Genomic DNA, 9,950 nt, shown 5'->3' on the forward strand with positions numbered 1-9,950 from the left:
GACACATACTAGCTGTGTGACCCTGGGCAAGTCACTTACCCCCAATTGCCTCACCAAAACAAAAACAAAAAACAAACAAACAGAAAGAACAGTTAGCTCTTTGCAGGCTGTTGCTTTTCCTCCAGTCATTCCATAAGGAATCATGCTATAAAGGGGGATGGCCTTAGGGTCTTCTTCCTCTCGGAGGCCATGGTCCTTGGCCATGTTGTTGGGACTTTTCCAGTTCTAGGTACGGGGAAGAGGCCATCAAGCCAGGACCCAGTAATCCCATGTTCCAAAGGGCCGGTCTCAGGCTGGTGTTACAGCTGCCCCAGGCTCGATGGAACAAGGAGCAAAGAGTGAACGTCTGTAATTATCCTAGCAAAAGCTAAAACAAGGCCTGGCGAGGTGGGGACATGCCTTTAGAACATGAATCCGGTGGGGACAATACTATGGAGGAACTGAGCTAAGTTGGAGCCGGCAGACTTCACCAGAGACTTGGGGGTAGGGGGTGGGCGTGCCCTAAGGCATTGGGAGAAATGTTTGTACTCTGCCTTGTTAAGTCTTTGAAGTCCAGCTGACTTTGCTTAAGCTACTGGATGCTAAATGGTTAGGTGGAACATAGCCAGTTACTGACCTCTAACCGGAAGGAAGGGAGGCTCACGGCTTGGGGGGGCGCTCCAGCCCATGGCATTAGAAGAGACCCTCCTCCCTCCACCACCAAGAAGGGGAGACTGAGCCTGCCAGGCCCTGGGAGGCCAGGTCTACACCCTCCATACATTTCCTCAATCATTGGATGGAGGTGCAGGGGCATTTTGGAAACTTTTTGGATGGTGTGAGGGAAAACAATCCTCTTCTCAATAATTCTTAGGAACTCAACAGGGATGTGACAAAGGCTCTTTATTTTCTTCTCATGAGAAGGAGGCACCCTAGTGTGCAGCTAGTGGGTGCCTAGAAAGGGGGCTCGCAGGCCCTGTTTTAAACCTAGTCCCTAACACGAATGGACCCTCCCCTTTTTTGTCATTGGTCCCATTACTCAAGGGTTACAATCTACCCACAAAAACTAGCTAATCGGAAAGCAGTATTCCCACCCCTCTTCCTTGTATGGGCATGACTCAGGAGTGGCCCTTATACTTCCTTATATGGACACAACTCTGGAGAGGACCTAATTGAGACCAGGGCTCCTTGAACCATGTGACCTTGCTAACCTGAGGGGGAGGAGGGGATCTGAGACCTTTGTCCTACAAACAGGTCAGGGGGAGTATGACTGAGTGTTATATGCACATTGAGAAGAGACAATTACCCATTTTCTCACTGGGACCAAGGTCACATGTTCCCACATCTGTATAGCAGCGGGCTTGGGTGCAAGGGCATTATGGGGTGGTCATGTGAGTTATGAAGCATGGTCTAAGGTCTGGGCTGGCTGGGCACACTGGGCTTTGTGGACCCAGCTCTGAGAGGTTCCAGAGCTGAGTGGGTTGACAGCAGGGCATGGTGGGCCCCCTGGACCAGACATGGGGGGAATTGCAAAGACATGGCCAGCACGGGCAGTTCTGGGGTGCACAGCCTGGAGCTAGGGCATTAACAAAGTCTGCAGTCACTAGCCCAGAGAAGGGGGTGAGAGCCAACAGCTGAGGCCTTGCATCCCAGAATCTGAGTGGGAATGTAACTCTGGACATCTGACCCAGCCTAGACTTTGACCGGCGGCACCCTCCCCCCTCCTCACTCATGATCTGTCTGCAGCTGGAGACAAGCAGCCCCGACAGCTGGGCTGTGACCAGTCCTTGGCATCCTGCGGCAGCAGAGGCCTAGAATGTGGAAGGAGGAGGAGGAGGAACAGAAAGAGACTCTGCTTTGTCCCCCTGCTTGGGAATGCCATGTGTCCCTAGAATCCTCCCCATACTGTGAGTCCTCCCTAGGAGACACGTGGGGGCGAGGGGGGGGGCACATTGCCTGCTGTCTGAGGCAAAAGGGACTTTCCCTGGCCTCCAATCCCCTCGAGTATTGGTGAGTTAAGATCCCTGGGGGTGGGGCAGCTAGATGGCTCCGTGGATAGAGCACCGGCCCTGGAGTCAGGAGGACCTGAGTTCAAATCCAGCCTCAGACTGTGTGACCCTGGGCAAGTCACTTGTGAGAAATGGGTAGTTGTCTCCTCTCAATGTGCATATAACACTCAGTCATACTCCTCCTGACCTGTTTGTAGGACAAAGGTCTCAGATCCCCTCCTCCCCCTCAGGTTAGCAAGGTCACATGGTTCAAGGAGCCCTGGTCTCAAGAGTTGTGTCCATATAAGGAAGTATAAGGTCCACTCCTGAGTCATGTCCATACAAGGAAGAGGGGTGGGAATACTGCTTCCCGGTTAGTTAGTTTTTGTGAGTAGATTGTAACCCTGGAGTAATCGGACCAGTGATGAAAAAGGGGAAGGTCCATTTGCGTTAGGGACTAGGGTATAAAACAGGGCCTTGCAAGTCCCCTTTCTGGGCACCCACTAGCTGCACACTAAGGTGCCTCCTTCTCATGAGAAGAAAATAAAGCCTTTGTCACCTCCTACTGAGTTCCTGAGAATTATTGAGAAGAGGATGGATTTTTCCCTCACATCACTTAACCCCAATTGCCTCACCAAAAAAAAAAAAAAGATCCCTGGGGGTAAGGGAAGGCTTGGGGGGTGCTTGGCCCACCATAATAACTTAATAAGTGCTGATCACTCATTCAGAGGAAGATAACCTTAATTTACTCTGCCCTGGTCAGTTAAATGTGGAAGAAATGAATAAAACTGTGTGACTTTGGTCCCCCAAAAGAAAAAGTAACCCTCAAGGTCAAAGAAATAGGTTGCAGAAATAGTCTAACCCTCTGATAGCATTTTATTCAACAGCAGGATAAGCCACCTTTGTCTGCCCTGATATTCCAATGGGATTAGCTGCAGAGAAAACATCCCCCCCTGGAGCAAATCAGTGACATCCCCCGCCCCACAATCACCTGACATCCTGCTCTGTTACTCCGTTTCCTAGATGAGGCCGAACAGCCTGCCGGAAGAAGATTCCTTTTCCCTTCTGTAAGGTCATTGGAAGGCTGTGTAAAACCCGCTAGGTAGGTATCTCCCTTTGTCCCTGGGAGTTATTAGTGATAAAGACAATTTACTGAGAACTGAGGGATCCCACCACCACCACCACCACCTACTCCACATCCCCCCCCCAATGAATTGCCTGGGGCTAAGCAATCTTTGTCAATTCCAAAATAAATTATCCCCTCCCAAAGATTCCCAAACTTGCTTCCTGGATTTGAGATTATTATGTGAAAAGATCCATTTACATTAAGTAGTTTCTGGGGCAGCTACGTGGCATAGTGGATAGAGCACCAGTCCTGGAGTCAGGAGGACCTGAGTTCAGACACTTAACACTTACTAGCAGTGTGACTCTGGGCAAGTCACTTAACCCCAATTGCCTCACCAAAAACAAAACAAACAAAAAAAACCTTAAACATAAGTCGCCCAGGAACTGCCCATCAACTGATGCAGATTAAACTTTTATCTCCTAAGGATCAAGGTGGGAAGAATTACTTTCTGGAAGGATTTTAGGACTTCTGAATTGAGAATTCCCCAAGATAATCCACAAGTGATTATTATCCATAGACTGTGGGCTAAGCACTGAGGATACAAATCCTTGCCCTGCCCTCAGGATCTAATGGGGGAGACCACAAGCAAACAACTATATATTATGAGATATAGACGGTGTAAATGGGAGGCTAGGTGCTAGCTAGGGGAAAGTGAGAGGGGGGAGACTAGTCCATCCATCTCTTGTGGAAGGTGGGGTTTGAACTCAATACTGAAGATGACAGGAGGAGGAGGAAGTGAAGGGGTCAGACCTTTGCCTGCAGTGTTGTGTTTGACAGAGGGACAACTTCTTCTTCTTTTTTTTTTTTTGCAGGGCAATGAGGGTTAAGTGACTTGCCCAGGGTCACACAGCTAGTGTCAAGTGTCTGAAGCCGGATTTGAACCCAGGTACTCCTGAATCCAGGGCGGGTTCTTTACCACTGCGCCATCTAGCTGCCCTGACAGAGGGACAACTTCTTAACAATCAGAATTGCACAAAAGTGAAATGTCTTGCTTCAAGAAGTGAGAGCCTGATGGCTGGTGGTCTTTAAGAAAATAGCTATTTATTTGAGATGAAGAAGCAATTCTAAGTGACAGGTTGGGCTAGTTGCCTTCTGGGTTCCCTTAGACTCTGAAATTCTGTAATTCTGTGATCTGTGACGAGTGGCTGTCTTCCCAACCTCACTGCTCAGCTGCCTCATTTTCCTTGTGTTAATCGATCAACAAATCAATGAGCATTTATTGATCACTTGCTATGTACCAACCCCGTGCACTGGTGATAGAAATGTTGTGGGGAAAATGGGGTAGAGGGGTTTGGGATCCTTAGGAATTCCTCTTTAAAGAATTACACCCGGGGCAGCTAGATGGCGCAGTGGATAGAGCACCGGCCCTGGAGTCAGGAGTACCTGAGTTCAAATCCGACCTCAGACACTTAACACTTACTAGCTGTGTGACCCTAGGCAAGTCACTTAACCCCAATTGCCTCACTAAAAAAAACAAAACAAAAAACAAAAAAAAAAAGAATTACACCCTCGGGCAGCTAGGTGGTGCAGTGGATAGAGCACCAGCCCTGGAATCAGGAAGACCTGAGTTCAAATCTGACCTCAGACACTTGACACTTACTAGCTGTGTGACCCTGGGCAAGTCACTTAATGCCAATTGCCTCACCCCCCCCCAAAAAAAATTACATCCTCTTGCACACAAAAGCAATTAGAATAAGATAGTAATTTATTTAGGGGCTGGGGAGGGGAAGGGAAACCAAGAGAGAAATCCTTGGACTTCTCATGGGGAGAAAGGCATGGCACGGAGTGTGGCTCTGATTTAACAATCTCCTCAGGAGACAGGAAGATACTTTTACAGAGGTCCGATGGTGGTCCAATGAGGTGATCCTCTGACTGTGGAAAGTTCCCCTATTAAGAGAGGACCATCTCCCCTGGTGGTGAGTGGAGGAGTTGGGTGAGGGGTGGCTGGGATCTCTCAAGCCATTTCTCTCCTCAGGACACAAAGGCAGCAGCCACACCTAATCTTATCTCCCCAGGGGTGAGGGAGACTAGAATGAAGGGTTGGGGTCCAGGAGCTAGCTCCACTGAGATCCGGTTCCACTTATTTCTTTCAGTGTGTCTGTTGTTTGGATTAGTTTCTCAAGGAGAAGGTTCTTTGATGTGCCCCAGAGAACTTCTGGGGTACCCTGGGCCCATAACAGAAATGCAGAATGGAGGTAGCCCATATCCTTAAGAAGCCTGCATTCTCTTTTAGGGAAGGTCTGATTATGTCACTCCTCAATAAACTTCAGGGGCTCCCTATTACCTCTGGCATTTCAAGATCGCCAGTCTTTCTCCTTCCCGTCATTCAGATCTCTGTGCTTGACTCCCTTTTATGTTCTCTCTAGTTCTAATTGGGGGGATACTTCATCTCCTCCTCTGTCTTTCCCTCTGGGTGTCCCCCACACTTGCACATCTTTACCCCTTGATGTAGGAGGTATAAAAAAGGGTTAACAGAAAAACCTAAGATCCAAGCTCTAATTCAGATATTAGCTCTAAAAGGGAGTCAGACCCCAGTTAATGGATAACTTACAGGTAGGATGCTGGGTTTTCATACCCACATAAATCAGTGCCCATAACGGGAACAGAGGGACCTAGGCCTAGGGGACCTGAAGACTATAACAATGATAAAATGACAAGGGTAGAGAAATTCTAATGAAAAATGGAGATATTTTGAAACTAGTCATGGGAACCAGAAAGAGACGTAAGGAAAAGGCCAAATTTGTCCCAGATTCACCTTATGACCTGTAAACCCCCAAAACACACCTCCACGAAAAAAGGTACCCACTTTGGGGGTTGGCTTAGGACCCCAAGAACTCCAAATTAGGATAAACCCTCCCCTGTAACACCCCTAGGTGGGGTATATTATAATGAGACTGATAATCGATTTAGCCATACTATAGATATAACTGTCTTTTCTTTCACTATTCTAGAGATACCTTTCCACTTTTCTGGTTCTCTCCCTATGGTCACCCACAGTACTGCAATAAAACTTGGGAAACTGAGTCACTGAGTCTTGTCATTCTTTTGGGATGACTCAGGATCACTTTGACCCCAAATTCCAGCCCACATCAATGATGGAGCTCAAACACCACCTTCAAGAGACCTTCCTCAGTGATGCTGGTCACCTTCTGTCTGCAGGGCTGGACACTGAGGACAAGGGTCACCTTCTGCCTCTGGCACCTTGGAAAAGTCATCTACCTTTTCTAGGCCTCAGTTTCTTCAACTATAAAGTGAGGGGGTTGGACCAGGGGACCTCAAATCAGTCAGTCAGTTAACATTTATCAATAGTCTACTCTGTTCCCTTCACTGTGCTACAAAGACAAAAGACAGTCTCTGCCCTCAGGGTGCTCACAATCTAATGGGACCTCCAAGATCCCTTCAAGCTCCAGATGGGTGATGTTATCTTCTGTTATAAGGCTTTGGATGTATCTTGGGGAGGGAGTACTTCCTGACTGACTATATCAAAGTCAGGCTGTTACATCTTCTCCTCAGGGTTGTGAGTGTCTCTTCTCTAATGTCATCAGCTCCAGTCCCCAGGTGTGTCCCACACCCACACCCACTATTAGCCACCAGTGACTAGTGCCCCAGGTCAGTTTAACCAATTGGCATTTTACAGGATTAGCTCTTAAATAGGGGCATTAGCAAGAACAAAAGTACACATATTTCTTCCCAAGGTGGAGGGGGGGGGCAACCTTCATTTGGGGAGAGTGGACTCAGGCTTGAAACAGTGTTTACACAGCTTTGGTCCCTCCAAGTCTGAGAGCTGGGAAGGATTCTAAAGGTCACTCTTTACTCCTTGGGGCATTGATGCTGGTCTGCTTGCAAAACGTGGCATTGCTCGACTCCTGGACTCCTGATGCCTCAGGTCTCTCTCCCTTCCAATCAAACCTGCACACAATTTTCAAAATGATTTTCATCAAGTTCCCCAGTCACTTTCCCAGTACATGGGAAATTGTACCACTGACCCTCTGTGCTTGCAAGGAGGATTGGGCACAACTGCTTTTCCTTTTTCTTCGTGCTCCCAGTGATTCCCACAATGTCTGGCAAATAGTAAGTGCTAAATTAAGGCTTCTCAATTGAACTATTTAACCTATGATGTCCTATGAAGGTGCTGAACCCAGTGGATCTCTTTCCTTATTGGGTTTCTCCATAATCTAGGGATTTCAAAATGAAATACCCAGCCTCCCCTCATCAGGTCTAGGCTGTCACTTTAAGCAGGGCTATTATTTAAGGCTGAGGGGCTGCACAAGGCATGTTCCTCTTACATCGTGTCAGCTGTTGGCCCCCTCAATCCATGTAGCCTTCCCTGGGTCACCCAATCAGCTTCTCTTCTCCTGGTTACTAATAGTTCTGCTCTTCATGGAAAGAATGCTGCTGCCCCCTGCCCATTAGTCACCCTGAATCATTCCTCTAATTGCAGCTGGGTTCATTTACTGATGAGCAAAAGAAAGAGAGAATTGCCTTATGATTTGAAATCTTAAAGATAGCTTCAAAGGGATCTTCACATTTTATGTGCATCCTTAAATACAAGAGATTATGGGGGCAGCTAGGTGGCACAGTGGATAAAGCACCGGCCCTGGATTCAGGAGTATCTGAGTTCAAATCCAGCCTCAGACACTTGACACTTACTAGCTGTGTGACCCTGGGCAAGTCACTTAACCCCAATTGCCTCACTTAAAAAAAAAAAAGAGAGAGATTATGAAAATAATGGACTCCATCAGGACAGGGGACAAAGTAGCCACAAGGCACCGGCTCTGGGGCCTTGGGATCCTCCTCCCTCTCCTCCTCTGCTCCCACCCCCTTCACTGCAGACATGATTTCTGTACTTGCAGGCAATATAAACTTCGAATGAAACCCCAAGAGGATGGAGATAAGGGCCCTGGAAGTTGATAGGCTTTTGGAACCTCTGGTCATTCATATTACAACGTGGAAAACCCACAGTAACAGGGGGCCCTGTGACAAGAAAAGAGGTTGCTCTAAGAAGGCCCATATTGACTGCCAGCAGGTGGCACTGTTAGCCACTCTCCTGGTCCCGTTCAACAAGAAGCCTGGAACCCTCAGCTGGTCCCATCCTCATTCTGGCATCTCTGGGGCTCCAACCCATTGGGCAGACATGCTAAGATCTGAGAACAACTGAGAATTTCTTGAAGGGATATAAAATTGTCAAAGAGAGTCAGTGTCTCAAGGAGGAAACAAGGTGGTTTGACAAAGAGTACCTCTGGAGAATTTGCAGATGAGCCCTGTTCTGTGGAGAAGCATGGCAATGTGGTGTAAGCTTTCTCAGCTGCTACCTGGTTGCTTACTTTGGGGGATGTGGCAAATTACTTGTTCAGCTGAAGATGGGACCTGAAAACTTAGAAATGTGGGCATAGAGCATGATTTAGGCATATGAAACAAAGCCCTAAACCCTGAAGTGGATGAGTGGAACATTACAGCAGCCAAGAGACAACAGGAACCAAAGACTTGGGCCAGGGGGATTTAATGGCTGCATCCAGAGGGAAACTCCAAAAAATTCCAATGCTATATACAGGTGCCCAGGACTGCCCTCAGCTCCCCTGTATGGGTGCTAATAAAGTCAACAGGGACTGGATCTATGGACAGTTGCAACAAGCTGTTCCTGGGCTCTCCCATACCACCCAGCCCGTGGCTTCTGATGATGCCTCCCAACAGCAGGGCGGAGCAGGAGTAGGACTGGCATGTGGAATCAATGAGTGATTGTTGACCCTCTGAGCTTCAGTGAAGAGAAATTCAGGCCTACTCTATACTATGTTATTAATCCATTAACTTTTCAGAATATCAAGGACAAATTATCTAATCTATAGACTTGGGTTTTTTGGGTGGGGCAATGAGGGTTAAGTGACTTACCCAAGGTCACACAACTAGTAAGTGTCAAGTGTCTGAGGCCACATTTGAACTCAGGTCCTCCTGAATCCAGGGCCAGTGCTTTATCCACTGTGCCACCTAGCTGCCCCCCTTGAATTAACTTTAAGCGAGTTAATCAGTTACTGAAGTGAAGTGAAGTTAGTCAATCCAATCAATCTGCTATAGCTGGGGCCTGTGGGCATTCCCAAAACCCTATTATTTTCTCACAACACTTACTAGCTGTGTGACCCTGGGCAAGTTGCTTAACCCCAATTGCCTCACCAAAAAATAAAAATAAATAAATACATCAGGTGTAATTTGCGCAGCTAAGAAAATTGCTGAGTCAGGATCAAGGATGAATAAGTTGGGAAGAACCCTTGCAGACCATTGTCCAGGCCTCCTCGTGTACCTCCAACGTGTTCTTCTTCTTTACCTGTTCAGCTCACCATCTGTAAGGAAGAAGGTCAGAACCTGGTGGGGAGCTTGTCTCTGGAGTGAACAGTACCATGTCCCTGAGCCAGGCAGCCAAGAACCTGATGAATGCTGTGGTACAGACTAGGAAGACCCCCTGCACAGCCTCCACCAAGTGCCAGAAATCACGGGGAATGGCTTCCCTCACCCTTCTTGCTGTGTCCTGGAAGATAAAGAAGCCCTTGGTGAAGGCAGAAAAGTAGGATGAAACCCAAACAAAAATCAAGGGGCATCTCAGAAGAAGCCTGTGACTCCGGCACAGGTCCTCAGTGAGTTCAACATCATGGACAGTACCTAGAGTGCTCTGGGCTACTCCCCCATTTCCTACCATCTTCCCCAAGCTAACTCTCCTTCAGGTGACTTCTGTAAATCATAGACATTTCCTGTTCACCCACATGTATTTACTTAATATCATGTTGATATTAGATGCTATGGGAACAGAGATTTTTAAAAATCTGACCATATGATACCAGTATGAGAATAAGCCTATATTTCATTGATGCTTT

At 47.6% G+C, this 9,950-nt stretch overlaps 1 pseudogene; it reads left to right on the forward strand.

The window, feature by feature from the left end:
• Positions 1 to 7,924: 7,924 nt before the first annotated feature.
• On the forward strand, positions 7,925 to 9,742 carry LOC122744212 (annotated as a pseudogene).
• The last annotated feature ends 208 nt before the right edge of the window (positions 9,743 to 9,950 follow it).

The sequence above is a fragment of the Dromiciops gliroides genome, chromosome 1 (assembly GCF_019393635.1).
Source record: "Dromiciops gliroides isolate mDroGli1 chromosome 1, mDroGli1.pri, whole genome shotgun sequence".
Classification (NCBI taxonomy): domain Eukaryota; kingdom Metazoa; phylum Chordata; class Mammalia; order Microbiotheria; family Microbiotheriidae; genus Dromiciops; species Dromiciops gliroides.